A 19,277-nucleotide genomic window follows, 5' to 3' on the forward strand; every position below is an offset into this window, starting at 1 on the left:
GTGTCTCTATCTCTTCTTCTCTTTTCAATGTGGCCTCCTGTCTACACTTAACCATGGAAAAATATGTTCTGCTAGTCTTCAGGTCATTTTCAGAGTTAGTTGCTCTGATGTGGCCAATATCTTGGTGTATCCATGGGAGGAGGTGAGCTCAGGATCTTTTTACTCTGCCATCTTCTCATTAATTTAACTGTACAATTTTTTAAGCTTTGTAACTAGGTACACCTGTGTAAGTACCACTTGAATCAAGATATAGAATAGCCTCAGGCCTAAAGAAAGTTCCCTTGTTCTCCTTTCAGTCTACTCACCTTCCTGGGGCAAACATTGGTCTGACTTTCATCACAATAATTTAGTTGTAGAATCAAACACTGTGCATTCTATGGTAAATGGCTTCTTTCACACACACATATTATTTTTGAGATTCATGAACATTCATAATGTTGCATGTATATATATATTTCATTCTTTTATTCTTATCCAATTAGCTTTATTACAGAGCAATTTACATACTATGGGAAAACAAAGATTCCCTGGATTTCTCAGTGCCTCTGTAAAAAAAGCCTAGACTCCGGAGATATGGCAATGCATATGATGGAAAGACAGAGGATCTGATTTCCCTTTCCCTAAAAACATTGTATTCTTCCTCTACCATGAGAAAAATATGTAGCCATTTGTCTCACTAACTACTCTTTCTAAAAGGACAATATATCTTTTCTTATCTTCCTGAGAGGGCCAAAAGGTGGCAGCTCAAATGATGTTCAAAAACTCCCGATGTTTATAGCAGCGATGTCCACAATAGCCAAACTGTCGAAGGAGCCTCGGTGTCCATAGAAAGATGAATGGATAAAGAAGATGTGGTTTATGTATACAATGGAATATTCCTCAGCCATTAGAAACGACGAATACCCACCATTTGCTTCAACGTGGATGGAACTGGAAGGTATTATGCTGAGTGAAGTAAGTCAATCGGAGAAGGACAAAGATTATATGTTCTCATTCATTTGGGGAATATAAATAATAGTGAAAGGGAATATAAGGGAAGGGAGAAGAAATGTGTGGGAAATATCAGAAAGGGAGACAGAACATAAAGACTCCTAACTCTGGGAAACGAACTAGGGGTGGTGGAAGGGGTGGTGGAAGGGGAGGTGGGCGGGGGGTGGGGGTGACTGGGTGACGGGCACTGAGGGGGGCACTTGACGGGATGAGCACTGGGTGTTATTCTGTATGTTGGTAAATTGAACACCAATAAAAAATAAATTTGCTATTAAAAAAAAAAACCTCCCAAGGTGCCTGGAATACTGGAGTGCCATCTCTTCAGGTATTTACATGACAAAAGAGACAAAGCTCAGACCTTGGAGGCCTGTCTAGGTCAAAAATAATCTAAGACATAAGGGTCTCTCTGGCCCCTGGAGAGATTTTACTGACATTCCAAAAAGTTGAGGTCGGAACCAAGGAGAAAATGTTTCTCTCCTTCTTTTCAAAGGAGAAAGGGAAGTAGCTTCTGCTTTCCTGTATATAATGAAGAGAAGCCACTGTTCTCTTGTCTGCCAGGTATGTTAAGGATTTAAAAAAAAATTTTTTTTTTTATTCATAGAGCGAGAGAGGCAGAAACACAGGAGGAGGGAAAAGCAGGGTCCATGCAGGGAGTCCGACGTGGGATCTGGGACTCGATCCTGGGACTCCAGGGTCACACCCTGGGCCAAAGGCAGGTGCTAAACTGCTGAGCCACCCAGGGACCCCCTGCCAGGTGTGTTAAAAAACACAATTCACATGAACAAACTTTTGCCTTTATTCAGCAACTCATGAATAGAGCAGCATCCCATCTAGCTGATGGAAAGGAGCTCCTAAGAGCTGTACAAAATAGAAGGCTTTTATAAACCAGAAAGAGGGTAAGAGAAGGAAAAGAATATATTGTTTCAGACAAGGCCACCTTCCTGTGAGGGTGGGACAGGGGTTTATCATGCAGATTAACTCACTACTGCTGATCAGGTAGGTTTAGATTGACTGGTTAAAGCCACATTCTGGGATCCCTGGGTGGTGCAGCGGTTTGGAGCCTGCCTTTGGCCCAGGGCCCGATCCTGGAGACCGGGGATCGAATCCCACGTCGGGCTCCCGGTGCATGGAGCCTGCTTCTCCCTCTGCCTGTGTCTCTGCCTCTCTCTCTCCCTCTGTGTGACTATCATAAATAAAAATAAAATAAATAAATAAAAGTCACATTCCTGGTAGAGACTGAAACTGCAATTGGTTTAGATTGGTTGGCTGATTGAGGCTCATCACAAGTGACTCCATTTTGGGCATATTCTCTCTCTCTCTCTCTCTTTTAATAGGTATAACCCACCAGTTGCATAGAAAGTTTACATAATTTGAAGATAAAGAATTCAAGTATACATGCTTAGTAATTTAAGGACAACTTCATCACTTGTTTAAATGAAACTAACAATTTCACTATGTGGAGAGGGTTTGTTTTGTTTTTTTTTGTTTTTTTGTTTTTTTTGGTACCACCCCCAAATAGTTTTCAACAGCAAGCATTGGAAATATTAAGTTAAGAATATGGTTATAGCACCCAATACTGATAAGATGGCAATAAAATTGCAATAGACACATAATGCTTGAGGTATTGTTAGTTGATGAGAGACTTGGAGTAATTCCATAGTCCCATTGGTAAGTAAATCCGAGAAAATAATTCAAAATATGTATAACAAGTTACTTGGGGTTGAAATGGCCATATGAATAATATGTATATATCACCTTCCTCTTATATGTCTTCTATATGCTAGAGACTTTGATGTTTCCCATAGCTGGAGTTCAGCTGCGTATACATGTTTCCAGTAAATTAGATGGCACAATAAAAAAGAGAGATACAAAGAGAATAGAAAAGAGAATACCAAGAGATAAATCATAGTTCTTGAGATGATTGTCTTCAATTAAGAAGATCATTCTCAAGGCTGGGTGGCATTTGTAGTGATACTCCAAATTTAATGTGATACTCTACGTGACCCCAATATTCCTAGAAAAACTCTGTGGTCTAGAAGAGAAATATATTATATAAATAATATAATTATATCAATAGAAGCCCAAACAAGAATCCTAAAAAAAAAAAAAAAAAAAGAAAATCCTAAAACTTTAAGCATTCTCACAGTTGTCTGAAATATTTGGAGGTGAAAAAAAAATCATCCAACTATTTAATAGTTAAGCCAATAGATGAAGAATGAAAGAACCAAGACTTATTTCTAGAAATATTATTTAAAATGTGTTATATATTTCAAAATGTGAGATTATCTATAGTTGATAGCAATATTCTATAATAATTTAGTAAAATATGGTACATCAAATCCTTCCTTGTGCCATCATGACATCCTGTATATTCTTCTAGTCTAGTATTATTTTTTTTTTAACCATGCAATTGTTTTTTTAGCTTCTCCCTCACCAGACTGAGCTCTCTGAGAACAAGGCTATGTCCACAGATACACATCATTAATATCACTCTCTTGGCTATCTCCCCAGTGCCTTTGTTCCTCTATCACCATGTAATCCTAAACTGTCAAAACCACAACCATGGTGAAAGCTAACTTTGAACCTGCTTCATACCTTCATTCAAGTAACTAAAAATGGCTAGGGAGAAAATATTGCAACTACCCTGACTGCTGTTACTTTTCATGACCACAAACCTCCAAAGGGCCTTTCATCCTCATAGCAATCATACAGTGCTCCTCTGGCCCATTCACTGGCCCAGAAAACTATCTTGTATTTTCTCCTCTTTATGGAAACCTTCATCTATTTCTTCAACAGCCCCACTCTTTGCTGATCACTTTGCTTCATGCTCTTCTAGTTATTGAGAAAACTAGAGCAAATAGAGGAAATCTCCCACATTTTCCCATTACCTTCAAATTTGTCCTTTGTACTCTATCTTCTGTCTGCCCTATGCTCTGAATTCTTTCTCTCTCCTTTACCCCAGGATATCCCTGCAGAAAATCCCTATCTTTCTCCTACATCATCAATTTTTCTCTTTACTACATCATTCTCATCAGCATACAAATATGTATTTTTTCTGCTTGGAATTAAAAATTAAAACACAGTAACTCCTCTTGACCCCATTTTCTCTCCCATTTCAACCCCACTTTTTTTTTTGTTAAGTATCTTTCGAATAAATTAAGTGAATCTTTGCTTCTCTGGTACTTCCATGGTGCTTGGCACACTATACTCCGTCAATAAATATTTTGGGAGAACCTATCATATAGTTGTATGAAATAATAGCTATAAATACTATGCAGTTATTTAAAAAACTGTGCTGAATGAAAAAAATCAGCAAATATTATATGTGCACCATTTATATAAAATATGAAAATATTTTGACAAAGAACAGAAGCTGTTACACAAAAATGAGACAGTCTTGTCATACTAGAAAGATTAACAATGATTGATTGTTATTATATGGAAAGACCTTCATTGATTTTTATATTTATAAATTTAAACAAAAAGAAAAAGAACTTCCATCATGGCCAGTCTTTAAAAATGAACCTGTTAGACATCTGGTGAAACCATGTAGAGGGGGAGTCAAGCTACCTGAGTCTGGACCAAGTAACCACAACTCACAACTTCATGTCTGATCCATGGCTGCCTAGAACATAGCCCTCAATCTATTTTTCAAGATTTATTTATTGAACTCTTATTGAGTACCAAGTACTATGTTAAGTGTTGGGGATACAGTGATAAACAAGCATCCATATACTTGATAAGTAAATGGAAGAGTCCTGAATTGGGCTGGGAAAGGGGGCAGTAATATACTTTCTTTAAGGACATGACCTTGAGCTGAAAGCTAAAGGATGAAATGAAATCAACACAGTAACTGATGAGACATTCTCATTGTGGAGAGAGATGTGCATACACAGAGTCTGTGATTGGAGGGGGCATGATGCTTTTAAGGAAATGAAAGAAGTCAGGGTAGTTGAAGTGCAAAGAATAAGAAGAAGAGAGGCTTAAGATGACCCTAGAGAGGATGTAGGTCAGCCATGTGGGGTTTGTAGTACATTCTGTGTATTTTGACTTTCATTCTTACAGCACTGTGAAGCCATTAGGCATTTATGCAGAGGAGTTATATAATCAGATTTGCTTTGTTTAAGCCTTCTTTGACTATAGATAGGAGCCGAGCTTTCCCAAATCATCCATGTCATGGTACGTGTATAGACTGATGATATTTCCTTTGTGCCTTGGTGAAACCAAGAGAGGATTTGGGGGTATTTAGGTGAGAGTTGATAAAAAATTACATGGTCCTTATGTAATAAAATTGGTAAAATGAAATACAAAGAACTAGGATGTAAACTGAGTTGAATTTGTAAAAAAAAAAAAATCCAATATAATGCTGATGCTCTAATTTGTGAAATGTACTTGTGTGCATGCATTGTTAGAATGGTCATCTTGCAGTTTACTCAGACACTATGTGAAGTCATGTCAGACACAAGTCTACTTGACACATGATTTGGGTCATGTCTTGGGTTGTACCTATAGAAGCTTCTATGTGGCTTATTCTTTAGGCCCCACAAGCCAGACTTTGGGTTGTATACCTTGCTTCTTGTGCATCTGTAACTCATACATGTCATTGCCTAGGGAGTTCTGCATTTGAGAATAGACTAGAGAAAAGCCCAAGAGCAACTAGACAAATTCATGGGATATTTTATAGTATGCCCAAAGAGCAAGTTGGATTAGCATGGTAAATATATGGATGCTGAAAGTGTATGAATATGATAGATATTTTGAAAGTAAAATTGATAAAAATTAATGATGGTTTGGATGTCGAGGATGAAGAACAAAGTGTCAAGGATGGTTTCTAGATGTCTGGCTTGCCCAATGGATTATAGTGCCATTACTCTAAGAAGGAGGAGCCTCGGGAGGGTGGGTCATGAAATCAGTCTCACATTTGTTACATCAGAGACATCCACATGAATATATGGTGTAGACAAATCATTATCTGCTACGGACTGTTAATCACATTATGGTTTAACTCACTTTTTAAATTATCATATCCCTATAAGATAGATTTTCTTATTAAATCTATTCTCCAAGTAAGGGAACTGACATCTGGAGTGACCAAGTGACTTACCATGGTCACAATCGAGAAGTGTTGGGGCTTGATTTTTGGGCCTTAGGCAGTCTGTTTCAAAAACTCACTGTTACATACAGCTTGTCTTTCTGTGACTATCGTCAGCAAGGTCTTCACCTTAATTTCAGCCCACCTTCTGTCCACACCAAAATATATTTTGACTTTTTTTTTAGTCTGTATGGACTGACCTTCGGGACTCTCTGTAGATGACTCTTCTGGGTGTCCCCTACTACTACTCAGATTTTTTTCTTTACTCTGATCTCCACGAACCCCTTATGTCTATCTGATCTTCTGATCTTCTATTCAAACTACATTCTCAGGTGGTCTTGCACTAGGCTCCCCAGCAACTACAGTGTGGTCTCTTTACAGAGACTCTCAGTGTCAATATTCTCAGCTTCCCACAAACACTGACTTCAGCTGAGAACACTGGGGCTTACAGCTGACCAGGACCTTGAGTTCAGAAGACCCTGAAGGCTGGCCTGCCCAAACCTGTAGATCTATGAGGGAGAGGTTCAAAACTGAGGCCTTTATGAACTCATAGAATGTTACCCTCATGGACTTTTGGTTCACAGAGAAATATTTTATTCCACATCTAATTTTGGAGTGTTAAAGGTATTTTGTTTCATTTGACAACACAACTTTCTTTGTTCTCTCCTCATTCCTCTACCAATCTAGTGTATTGGACACTGTTCAATAGATAATCCTTTCGAAATCCTCATTCCTAGCTTCATGGTATAAATCATTTCTGGATTTCATTTTAATCTTGTTTTTCTTTTAACCATCACATGATATTTCTCTTCTCTTACTTTTCCTTTATGCTCCTTAGTTCCTAGTATTATCATATTTTTCCCCTTGTGTCTTGTGTGTTCTTTCTCCTAGGGGTGTTTCTATTCTCCCAAGTTCCATTTATAACTTTATGGAAGAAAATTATAAACTCCAACCCTGTACCTTTTGTTACAAGTCTCCCTGCAGGCTTTGATCCATCTGTCGTATTTTCTGCAAGTTAATTCCACTTGAGGAATTATTTCTCGTGTCAGATATGTCTTTTATCAGAGCCCTTCTGATGTGTTCTTCCTTGAAAAGGTACCAGTCACTTCCAGAATAATTCAATGGCCACTTGCCATTTGCCCTGGGGGTGCCAGTCCTTCCCTTTAGCTACTACCTGTGGTTGACTAGCTATACCTAAAATTTCAGGCTCCCCAAACTATGTCAGATCTTAGATGAAACCCTCCACTTCAGGTTATGGCCTCTGGCAGCCCAAGTGCCTACCTAAGGAGTTGAAGATGAAGGAGTTAAATCTCCTTGGAGTGAATTTTGACCAATGAAAAACAAGAGTCTGAGGGGAGCCAAAGGGATTAGATTGATTTCCCATTTTCGTATACCCCACAGACTAATCCAAAATACGGTTTATCCTCCTAGCCTCTATGGAAAAGTCCTGTAAGCTAGGAAAAACACCTGGTAAGTCTCCTTTGTGTCTCTCCTGGGCTGATTGTGAGAGGATGGCCAGTCCAGGAAAGTATCATTGTATGGTTTACTTCCTTCCTTACCCTCTGTTGGCTGTATCTTTACCCTCACTGCTCAGGGTGTATACTTGCAAGTTACACATCATCATGTTAATCATTGCCATCAGGCTCTGCTTTCTAAAGAAACCAGATTAAGGGACATCTGGGTGGCTCAGTGGTTGAATATCTGCCTTTGGCTCAGGGTCCTGGGATAAAGTCCTGCATTGGGTTCCCCACAGGGAGCCTGTTTCTCCCTCTGCCTATGTCTCTGCCTCTCTCTGTGTCTCTCATAAATAAATAAATAAATAAATAAATAAATAAATAAATAAATACAATCTTAAAAAAAAGGAAAAGAAAAGAAACCAGGTTAAGGGGCACCTGGGTGGCTCAGTTTGTTAAGCATCACCTTCAGCTCAGGTCATGATCCCAAAGTCCTGGGATTGAGTCCCATGTTGGGCTCCCTACTTAGTAGGAAGCCTGCTCCTCCCTCTCCCTGCCATTCTCCTCCACTTGTACACTCTGGCTCTCTCTATCTTTCTGTCAAATAATAAATAAAATCTTAAAAGAGAGAGCGGGAAAGAGAGAGAGAAAATCAGGTTAAGGGAGCTCTTCAAATTCAATTTTTTTTTTTAAAGAAAATGTACTTTCTTCATCACTCAATTTAGCTCCTGTGTCTGTCAAAAATAATACGATTATCCTATCACTCAAGATAAAAATCCTGTGATCATTTAGTGTTGCTTATTCTTTCTTTTATTACTAAAATCCAGACTGTCAGAAGGCCTATTGGTTCTCCCTTCATAGGAGGCATTTCTTCTTCATTGCAGACCTCTGACACTATTCTAGTCCAGTCATACCTCAATTACTGCACAGATTCCTGCTTTCTTAACTGGATCATCTGACCCTAGTCTCTCCTTTCAGTATCCAGTTCATCCTGCACACTCTACCAGTGTACAGTACTGATCTTTTCAAGATATCATCCTCAGTCTTCAAAAACATGCACACAAACACACACAGTTTAATGTTCAATGACCTACTACAAAAACTTGAAACTCTTTCTGGAGTTAAAGTACTTTTAATTACCCAATATTCCCATCCATCTCTCTCTGGTATAGTACCAAGCCAGTTTGTTTTTAACCTCTGTAACTTTGCTTACATCATTTCTTTGACCTAAAGCACCTTTTCCTCTTAAATAATTCTTCCCTGATTTTCAACCCCCAGGTCAACACAATCTCCCTTATGAGGTTCATGATAAGAACTCTACAACGTACTTCCCTTGAATTCTTTTAACATTAATCATCTGTAAAGTTTAATTACTCAGTCGCATATTGCTTTATGCTGATCATAAATTGGTGTTTTAGTTCTATGTTCTGAACTAGATGACATTTTTTGACCATAGAAAATGTGTCATTCTTTTTTGTGGCCTTAATTATATAGGACACAAAATAGATGCTCAAAACATTTCCGTAGTGATTGTGTCCTTGAAAATGAATAGTCCATGAACTATTAACTAGAAGTGTCTTGGTTAGTTGAGGGCTAGGTAACACTGCTTGATAATAATGATCAGTAATATGGACAGTTTAGGTTAATGAACAAAATGGTATCAGATGCCCATCACACATACTTGTGAATGTCATTCTAAATGGAATTCAGTGATTGAAGACTAAGCATGATTAGCTCACTGCTGTTACAGAAACAACAGTACTCTTTCTTCAGTGTGAGTGATGCTGCCCCTCCTAGCATTTGGATAGGTAGAATTAAATTAGGAAAACAAGTCACATCTAAGCCTTATGTCTCCAGTGCCATTTTAGACCTATATCAAACTTTTTTTGGCCAAAATGCACTAAGCGGGTGGCAGGAAAGTAGTCAGACAAAAGATCAATGTGGCTGAAGTGTGCACTGAGGTGTGATGAGTGACTGGACTTATACCTAGGCTGTGAAAGGTAGAAATTTACGTTAGGAGTCTGGAAATAGCTTGAGGTGGATTCAGTTCAACTTGCTTATCAATAAGTTCTGTGAGCTAAAAAAAATGAGGGGTTGAAGATCATTGGGGGACTACATAAAACAGGTTGCATTAACCAAGCTAGAGATCACTCCAGATGGAGGATATTTACAGACAGGGACATTCTTATCAATTCATTCTCTTTGTATGGGGTGCCTTTGGACAAGATTTGCCTGAGGAGTAATTAGAGACTGGGTTCTAGGGTCCAGCACTGGGAAGTCATTAAATGTTATATAAGCATTGAAGCCATAGAGGTGAATGAACTTATTTGGCAAGGGATTAGAGACCAGAGGAACTGAGATAACAGACTGAAGACCAGATGGTATCCAAGCCATGAGTAGGACCTATCTGCCTATGTGGATACTTTAGTCATTCCAGCATTTTATAGTTGGTTTTTAAATTTGTTAAATTTTAAAACTCATTATTTTAACTGACTTCCCTGGACAAATTAGAGGGTTAGGTAATATAAGGCTACTCTTTCTTCATGGCTACCATAGGCCAGCGATGCTACTGAAGGGCAGCCCCTGCAGATGGGCACATGGGCTCCCTAGGTGAATGCCTTTAATCCCACCAGGCTATGCCATCTATTTGCAGTCCATTTAGTTCCTACAGGCATTTGGGTCTTCAATCCCTGGGGGAGAAGAACACTGATAAGGGGACCCAAGAACAGTGGTATTTATTATGAAGTGGAGCCAGCAAATGGGTTTGTTATTGTGATATTGTTAATTTTTTTTATTGTTTTTTGTTTGTTCATGTGTTTGTTTTGTTTTTTTTTAAAGGTATGAGGTTAACAGAAATTTTGTTGTTAGAGTTAGTGGAGACAATAGGGGTTCTGCAGCCCAATGAACCTAAATGATAATTACTGTTTCTGAATCCAAGTACCACCACCATATAAAATGTAACATCACATGGAAAATGATGTAATCATAAACTGCATGTGAGTAGAACAAAATATGTTTGAATAGAACAGAGTCTGATCTACTAACATAAAGTGTAGGAGTTGGGTAGGATGACAATGTCAAGGCTAAGAGCATAAACTCTGAAATCAGCCTCGGTTCCAACTGTCACTGTGCTGGTTCCTCACTGTGTGACCTTGCACACTTTATTCTGTTTTTCTGTACCTTTGTATCCTTACCTGTAAAATATAGCCATGAAAATTAAGATTAGGGCATCTCTGGTGCATAATGGGTTGCCAGTAAAGGCTAATTGTGGTTGCTTCATCCTTACCATGCAGAGACCTCATAAATGAACTGAATCTTTGTAAATCTGTAACTAAGCCAGCAGGCACTAATGAGAAATTAGTAGCTAACATTTAAATAAGATGTCTTGTTATTGCAACCATAACTCTTAAATCTCTACTAGAAATAGCTGAGCACCTTGAGGGTTAAATATCTGATGTTCTGAGCATATGGACATTGATATGTTTCTATTTCTAAGATGAAGGACATTTATTTCTGTTCAAGAGCTGTTAATGCATGCTCTAAAGTATCAGTTTTTGTAATTATGTATGATTAATTCAGGATGAAACAACGAATCAGTATTTAGATTACCAGCTCCATCAAGATGTATTGTCAGAAAATTACGTGGAATTTATAGGAAAAGGAATATTTGTAGAAAGGCTTTCTCCTCCATGAGGAATGCTAAGTGATTCAATTACACACTACCATAAATTTTTATTCAGAAGCTGGATCTGCTGTCTAGCTACATTTAAAAATCAGTCTCAAAATCTCAGAGTTTAATTTTGGGGTCCAAACCTCATACATATTTATCTTAAGGAAGTTGATAGAGATGTTAGACATTTGCAGTGAGATAAATAATTAAGTTAAAATGAGACTTGGGATTAAAATTTTAAAAAGCTTGCTTTCAAGTGTCTGTCCAGAGAGTTCTTGAATTTCTGAGAAACTAAATTTTGTTGGAACCAAATGGAAAGAATTTGGGAGGTTTTTGGAGCAAAGTCTGCTCTTCAGATGCATGGATCTAAAGGAAGTTTTTAGGAGGGCATGTTAAATCATGCTACCTGCTTTTTAATATTTATATTTAAATAATAAATGTTTTATACTGAGGAATCCTCAAGTTTCAATCAGAATCATAGGATATCAGAATTGAAGGAGCCCACATAGATAACTTAGAGCAGGCCTTCATTTTGTAAAAAGGAAACTGTGGCATGACATGTTGGTTAATGTAAGAACAATTTATATATCATCAGTCATATTTTGGCTTTTCAAAGAGAAGCAAAGGGTAGTTAGTATCTGTTAGAAACAGAAACTTTGCATCAATCAGTTACATACAAATTGGCTACTCATTCAAATACTGACCCAGAATCTGGCAGACAGCTTGGTATGCAGTGGAAAGCATTGAAATAGTAAAATAGCTTTTATGTTCACTAAACAACCTTATTCTTTTGTCAATCTTATTGGAATAAATAGAAGTGGGGTGGGATGCTTGCATATGGATGTATATTGTATGCATGTCTACTCTCTCCTCCTTATGCAAAGGCATCCAGTAAGAATGCAAATAAGCAAAGAAGGTTAACATATCAGGAGTATGGAAAAAAAAAACATGACTAGAGAAATACAAGAAGGAGTAAAAACAAAGACTAGAAATATGAGAAAGAATAGGCGGAGATTACCTCCATCTGACAGAGGATGGAATACAAGGATGCTATGCAATTTGTCAGCTAGTAAGTGTCAGGGTTGGAAACCTTAGCCAATTTTCCAGATCTTAGTCTGTCTACTGAACTATGCCATGCTTCTCAAATGTAAATCTGTTGCTATGTCTCTAGAGGACCTTGTTAAAATACAGATTCTGTTTCATTGGGCATGAGGTAGGGTTGGGGTTTGATTTAGGACAACCCTGCTGGCAATTGTGATGTTGCTGGTGTGGGGTTCACACTCTCAGTAGCAAGGGACTGTATTCTGTATGCTTAATGTGGACAGAAACAAAAAGCAAAACACCTTGTCATCTAAGAAATGATCTTCCTTAGAATGCTCATCTGCAACTCTCAAGAAAATGCAAGGGCCCTAGTTGGGCAGTTGGACAGGTTGAATCTCAGTGCCTTAAATGTCTGTTGTCATAATTGTTGTTTTTCATTCACTTGTGGTTCAGCTTATGCCTAAAGGAACTAGTTCTGGTTTTGCTTTTTCCCTAGTAAGGCTTACTATTAGGAAAAGTCAGAAATTATTTCACACGAACGAGTGGACACCTGATACCAACTTAGAATACTTGGAGTTTTGGGTTTTGTCAATACTCCAAGTACCCTAGTTGTAGAACATAGTTGCTCCATCATCAGGTGAGGAATATCCATTTTGGGGTACTAAAGTATGCTCTCTATCCACTAGGAACCTTCCCCACCAGGCAATTTTTATGCATTCAGCTTACATGAATTTCCATACCACAAGTTTCTCTCCAACTTTCTCTTTTATTCCTTGTTTTTTAACCCTTCTCCATGAAGGACTAACTCAGGAATCTCCAAGAGTTTGGGGCTTTTAAAAAGCTAGATGAAAAAAAAAAAAAAAAAAAGCTAGATGACTTGAAATTCCTACAGTTGATTTGCTGAGATGTAAAAAAAAAAAAAAAAAAAAAGTCTGTTGGGTTGGCCCCACCTTGAAAATCAAATACACGAGTGTTTTGAACAGAGATCAAAGATTGAACCAATTTAGAATCTGGGTAAGAAAAAAAAAATTTGTGCAAGACAGTGCCCTAGCAAAGAATTTTGTTTAAATGAGATTTTGGAGCAGAATTAGCACTCTGAATAATATACAAGAAGGTCTCCATTGTATGATGATTAGTTGAATGAATGGGAGAATTAACGAATGAGTTATTCTGTAGCTGAGGAGAAAGGGGCTAAGGTGTAGTGATTCCAAATATCATTCTTCCATTCACTTTATTTGATACAATTGCAAATGTGGTAGCAGGGAAATTCTAGTAGCGGTTTGTAGAAAATAAGAAAGGAAGTCAGGGAGGAGGGTGAATATTTCTCCCTCACTTTTCTCCTCTTGTCGTCCTTCAGCTATCCAGGCACCTGTCACTTCCTAGATTTATTTTTTCTACAGCTTTATCTGCAAGACTAGTTTTATCTTCCTGTATTTCAGTCTCTGAAGCATTTCTTTCTTTATGTATATTCAGGAGTCTAACCATTTCACTGGAGAAAAAAATGAATTCTCCCCCTTTTTTTTGCTGCTATAAGCTCCATGTGCTGGTGTGAGCACAGCATGGAATGCCCAAAAAGAGAACAAAACAGGGGTGCCTCGTTGGCTCAGTCCATTAAGTGGTTAAACATCTGCCTTTGGCTCAGGTCATGATCCTAGGGTCCAGGGATGGAGCCCTACATGGGGCTCCCTGCTCAGTGAGGAGTCTGCTTCTTCCTCACCCTCTGCCGGCCGCTCCCCCTGCTTGTGCTCTCTCTCTCTCTCTCTTTCTATCAAATAAATAAATAGAATATTTTTAAAAAAGAAGATAAAAGCAACAAACCAACCAAAATAAGACATGTGATACCTCCTGAAAAATTGGGATAATTTCCTGGTCCAGAAACAAACAAAAACTGTGTGTGAACTAGAAGCCTATATACAGGATATCACTATTCTCTTGAGCAAAAAAACAATCCTGAATGTTGCTGGTATCACGACTCTGCTCCTCAGTAAAGTAGATGCAGCATTGAATTAGATGTGCTGGGGGGTAACTCGAGGAACACCTGTGAACGATATGGGGAGAAAGCAGGAGTGTGTAGGGAGAGCCTTCAGACTGATAGAGGGAAAAAGAGAAGAGGAAGGAAGGATTGGGCTTGGAAGAATCTCAGACTACAGAGCAGTTCGAAGATAGTTTCAACAGGCTAATGCATAATGCTGATGGCCAAATCACTCATCAGAGGTCCCATGTCCCAGAGGAATCAATGGGTCTGCACTAATATGCTCACCACACTCACTCACTTGCTGGGAGCAGCTGGAGAATAGCATCCTCGGTGTGAATGTGATGGTATATCCAGAGTAGTAGTTGGATCAGTCAATTCACTCTATTCCCTGAAGTAAGAGATCTGGGTGATGTGTTTTCACAACCATCACTTAGCCCTTGGGCTGGACAGATGGACATCTCCATATAGCTTCAGGGAACAGCTCCTTCATGGACCATTCCTCCTACAGAGTAACTTAGAGTGGGGAGATTAGTGGATCACACCTTAGCCCCTGTAGATATAGTTGGTCTGGGGATCTCAACTAGTGTTTACCCTTGGCCTCATCGTCTGTCTACTCTAAATTGCCGTCACCCTCAGCTGTCCCTTTGGTAGGTCTTGGTGGCTTATTGGTGGTAAAAAGTTTAGCTAATGTCAACTGGCTGAGTCATTTCGTTCCTACTTGTTTGTTCAGTACCTCTTTTATTTTTAATGGTTTCTGGTGGTGCTTTGGATTTCTGAGTATCGACATCAATTTAGACCCTGGGTCCAACAGTCCTCATCATGTCTGAGTATTTCCCTTTCTGTGATACAGCCACCAAAGTAACATTTGTAGGTCTCTTTTGGAAAGGGAAAATGGGGAATCATTAGAGAATATACTGGCAGCAGTTTTGCAAATTCCTTCTAATCAGTGGATTCTGGATCTGAAGAAGTGATTATGACATTTCATTAGAGCAACTGCCCTGAGCCTTTTGCTCCTTGACTCTGCTCTCCCTGTCTACAGATACTAAGCAGCATCCTTGTTGACCACCTGTGTGTTTCACTGCGTGATATGCCACGTTCTGTTAACCATCTCCATACCTCTCGTGAGTCATTCTGCACTGAATGCCCATCTGACTTTTCCAGTTGTTCCAGGAATGTCAGCTGCCCAGCTTCTGGTGGATAAGCATCACCACATGGTCTCACTGACTCAGGTCCTGCCAGCCCCGTGGGTATTAATGAACCCAGCCCTGGATAGCCTCTCTTGCTCTCAGCCTTTGCCTCAGAGGAAAACTATGACTGCCATTCTTGGCAGTGTTGGGGCCACTCTTCAGCTGCTCAAAATCCATAGCTATTGCTACATGCAAATTAATTTTGCAGGCCTTTTAATATATAATACCCTTTCTGCTTTATCAGGCTCAAAATATTCCTAGCTGGATTGTAACTGTAGTTATCAGCCTGGTATCTAGGAGAAGAGGTAGGAGTGGCTCTTGAGGGAGGCACCATGCTCCTTGTTGGGGAGAGGGCTCTGTATCCTTTTCCAGCATGGAGGAAGTGCTGGGACCTACTAAAGAGGGGTGGTCCACCTCCACAAGCTCTGAGGGCTAGTGTCTACAGACCCAAATTCCCTGGGAACATCCATCAACATGCCTTATCCCATGTTTCCAGGTCCAAATTTTTTTCAACCAGGGCTCTAAACTTCATAAAACAGACTGCCCTGGCTAAGCATTTAAACTTCTCTGGCGCTCCGTGTTCCTGTCACGTGAGTCTATTCTTCCACTGAGTCAGACCCCTCAGTATAGGAGTTAAGGGGCTCTTTGAAAGAAACTAAAAAGGCCCTCTGGCTCTCACTCTTACCTTTAATTGTTTGTTCATGGCCCATAGTTTCTCATTATGTTCCTGTGGGGTCTCAGTACAACTTAGCAATAACCAGCCAACTCTGCTGTCCTTATAGTGATTACTCCTTCATATCTTTCAAGTGCCTGGACAATTGCCCTTGGAGGGGCATTCCTCTGCCAGGATGTTTTTCCAGGTCACCAACATAGAACTCTGCAGCAAATAGGTCACTCACAGAGCAGGCTGGCATCCTTCTCATCTTCCAGGTAGTGAGTGAAGTGAACCCCAGGCCATGAAGTGAAGTAAACCCAAGTGCTTCCCTGGTCCAGCCCTGACACCACCTGTGTTAGTTTGAATCCTCTGAAAAACAGACACTGGGATGCTATCAGACATGCAGGGCAGTTGTTGCAGGAATGCCGAGGAAAGATCATGGGAAGAATAAGGAATGGGCAGGGTGAGTCTTGGCCTAACACCTGTGAAAGGAGATGGTGGTAGGGGCAATGGAGGATAGGGTAGAAAGAGACTCACATCACAGAGCAGTACTATGAAAAATTCTGCCTAGCGGAAGCAGAGGTCTCATGACAAAGTTGCATGTTAGGGAAGACTCTCCTGTTTAGAGGCGTGGCCTCCACTACCCTCTATTGCCCATTCATTGGCTGGGAGCATCCAGGAGAAACATGAATCTTGGCATTCACTTGGTGTGGTCCAGAGAGGGGGCAGCCAGGTCAACTGGCTCCTACTGTCACCAACAAGGGCTGTAATTGCTTCCTGATTAATAGTTAACATTTATTAAATGTTATTTGTGATATGTCAGGCATTGTGAATGCATCTTCCCATTTAATCTTCACAGTGGAAAGATTATTCCCACTTTTCAAAATCAAACTGAGGCTCAGAGATGCCGTAGGACTTGGTCCCCCCTCCCTTTTTTTTTTTTAAGATTTTATTTATTTATTCATGAGAGACAGAGAAAGAAAGAGAGAAGCAGAGACACAGGCAGAGGGAGAAGCAGGCTCCAGGCAGGGAGCCTGATGTGGGACTTGATCCTGGATCCCAGGATCATGCCCTGAGCCAAAGGCAGATGCACAACCACTGAGCCACCCAGGGATCCCATGGACTTGGTCCCCTCAACAAGAATCCTATGCAACTTCCCATCAAAGCAATTTTGTAGATATTAACAAAGCACATATTCTGTTTCTAAATGTTCACCAAGTTTTTGGAATATAATAGTAAACCAGGCAGCAGGGCCCTACCTTCACAGAATTTAAATCTAATCAGGGAAATTGATGTGCAGATATAACTATAATATGGCTTTCCAGCTTTCTAGAAAGGCCCTTATAAAGCCATGTAAGGCTTCCTGGAGAATGCGATGTTAAACTGTGATGGAGGAAGGGTAGCATTTAGCCAGGTGACGGGAGGTGAGAGGGTACTTGGTAGAAGAAACACCGTAGATACAACTGCCAATGGCCAAAGGAAACCTTCAATATAGTTATGAGAATAGCTAACCTAGCATGTGGAAAGGTTCTCCAAACTGTTAATAATTTCCATCTGTGTTCTCTATGGATGTGTGCAGAAATAAAGCAGAAAATATAGGGTCATATATCCTCAAAAAGCATATATTTCACATATGAAAATAGCAATATTGAGGGGAAATGGAACATTCTTTCAACAATAACCATGGAATGGACTTGCATTGCATTTAATTGACTTAAGATTTTTACAAACCTTTCCATTTGACTAATACAGAGTTCCGTGGTTGAAATCCTTCCCTTCCAGCTGCTTCCACATGCTGCTCCATTGCTACTATCTCTGAGAATCACATAAGTTGTTTCATTTCTAAATTCAGTGCAATGAGCTTTCCTATTGGTTCTCAAAGAGAATCAAGTTTTGTGTCCTGATTTTCAAGATACTTCAGAAGATAAGGGGCTTCCAGTTATCATAGCAGGAAGAAGTCAGTGATTTCCTTGTACAAAACTGGTCAAAATTGTCAAAATTCACCACTTCATGGCACTGGAAATTGTCACAGGAGGAAAACAAATGGAAGCATTTGTTTTTGAAAACTGCTAGACCTTTTAGAGAAGAACATGTGACTTTTGTGCCAGAGGCACTATCCCCCAGTTCAGGTCTTTCAGGTGGGAAGGGTAGTTTACAAGACAGGGCTGGCCACAAAATCAGCAACTTCGCTGGCAAGAGGGGTAAAATCCGCTGCGGCCAAAGGCCAAAATCTGTGCCTTTTCAGGGAAAAGTGGCAGTTGTTTATCTACAGGAACTGATGAATGGAGAGACAAAACATGTTATATGCAAACAGTAGAACACCAGTCAGTGATTCAAAGCAATGAACCACTGATACACCTTACGACTTGGAAAAACCTAAAAAAAGACCTACTATGCTAAGTGAAAGAAGCCAGTCACAAAAGAACATATTATATGATTCTATTTAGGTGAAACATCTAGAAAAGGCAAAACTATGGACAGAAAATGGATCACTTGGTTGCCTGGGGTGGGACCAAGGAATTCCTGCAAACAAGTAGGAGGGAACCTTTTGGAATTGTTGTAAACCTGTGTCAGGGGGATACACACACAAGTATATAAATATATTCACACTGACCACCACACTATACACTTGAAATGGGTACATTTTATAGTATATAAATTACACTTCCATAAACGTTTGAAAAAAATTTCTCTAAAATCTTGCTCCATTGCACCTGTACAAACATATTTCCCCATAGGGTTCACGTTTGCTGTGTATTCGAGCTTTGGTCCCAAGATGACTCCCCGCTGTCCTATCTGTTCCTCTCCTGGAGCTGCTCCCCACCCGCACCCCCAAAATCCTCAGGGTGCTGTTGAGCCAAGCACAGCTGGCAGCTGATATCCTGATAACTGCTACTCTGGCTGCAAGAAGCCTTTTGCTTGCCACAACAGGCTGAGGAGATACTATCATTTCTTCTATTTCCCCCACCATGAAAATTCAGGGAATATGGCCCAGGTTCCATCTTCTTCCCTCAGCCTTCCCCAACTATTATTCCAGTTGGTAGTTACGTACAGTTTAAGAGTTAGTTGTTCTCCAGTATTTTATTTCATAGTCTGAGCAAATTCTGTCCAAAGCCTATGATGTGCTCTTAATATAGCACATATGTGCTAAAGAAGAGACAAAGTTCTTACTTTCATGGAACCTATATTCTAGCAATTATATAGGATACCATA

The sequence above is a fragment of the Vulpes lagopus genome, chromosome 1, assembly GCF_018345385.1.
Source record: "Vulpes lagopus strain Blue_001 chromosome 1, ASM1834538v1, whole genome shotgun sequence".
In the NCBI taxonomy this organism is placed as follows: Eukaryota; Metazoa; Chordata; class Mammalia; order Carnivora; family Canidae; genus Vulpes; species Vulpes lagopus.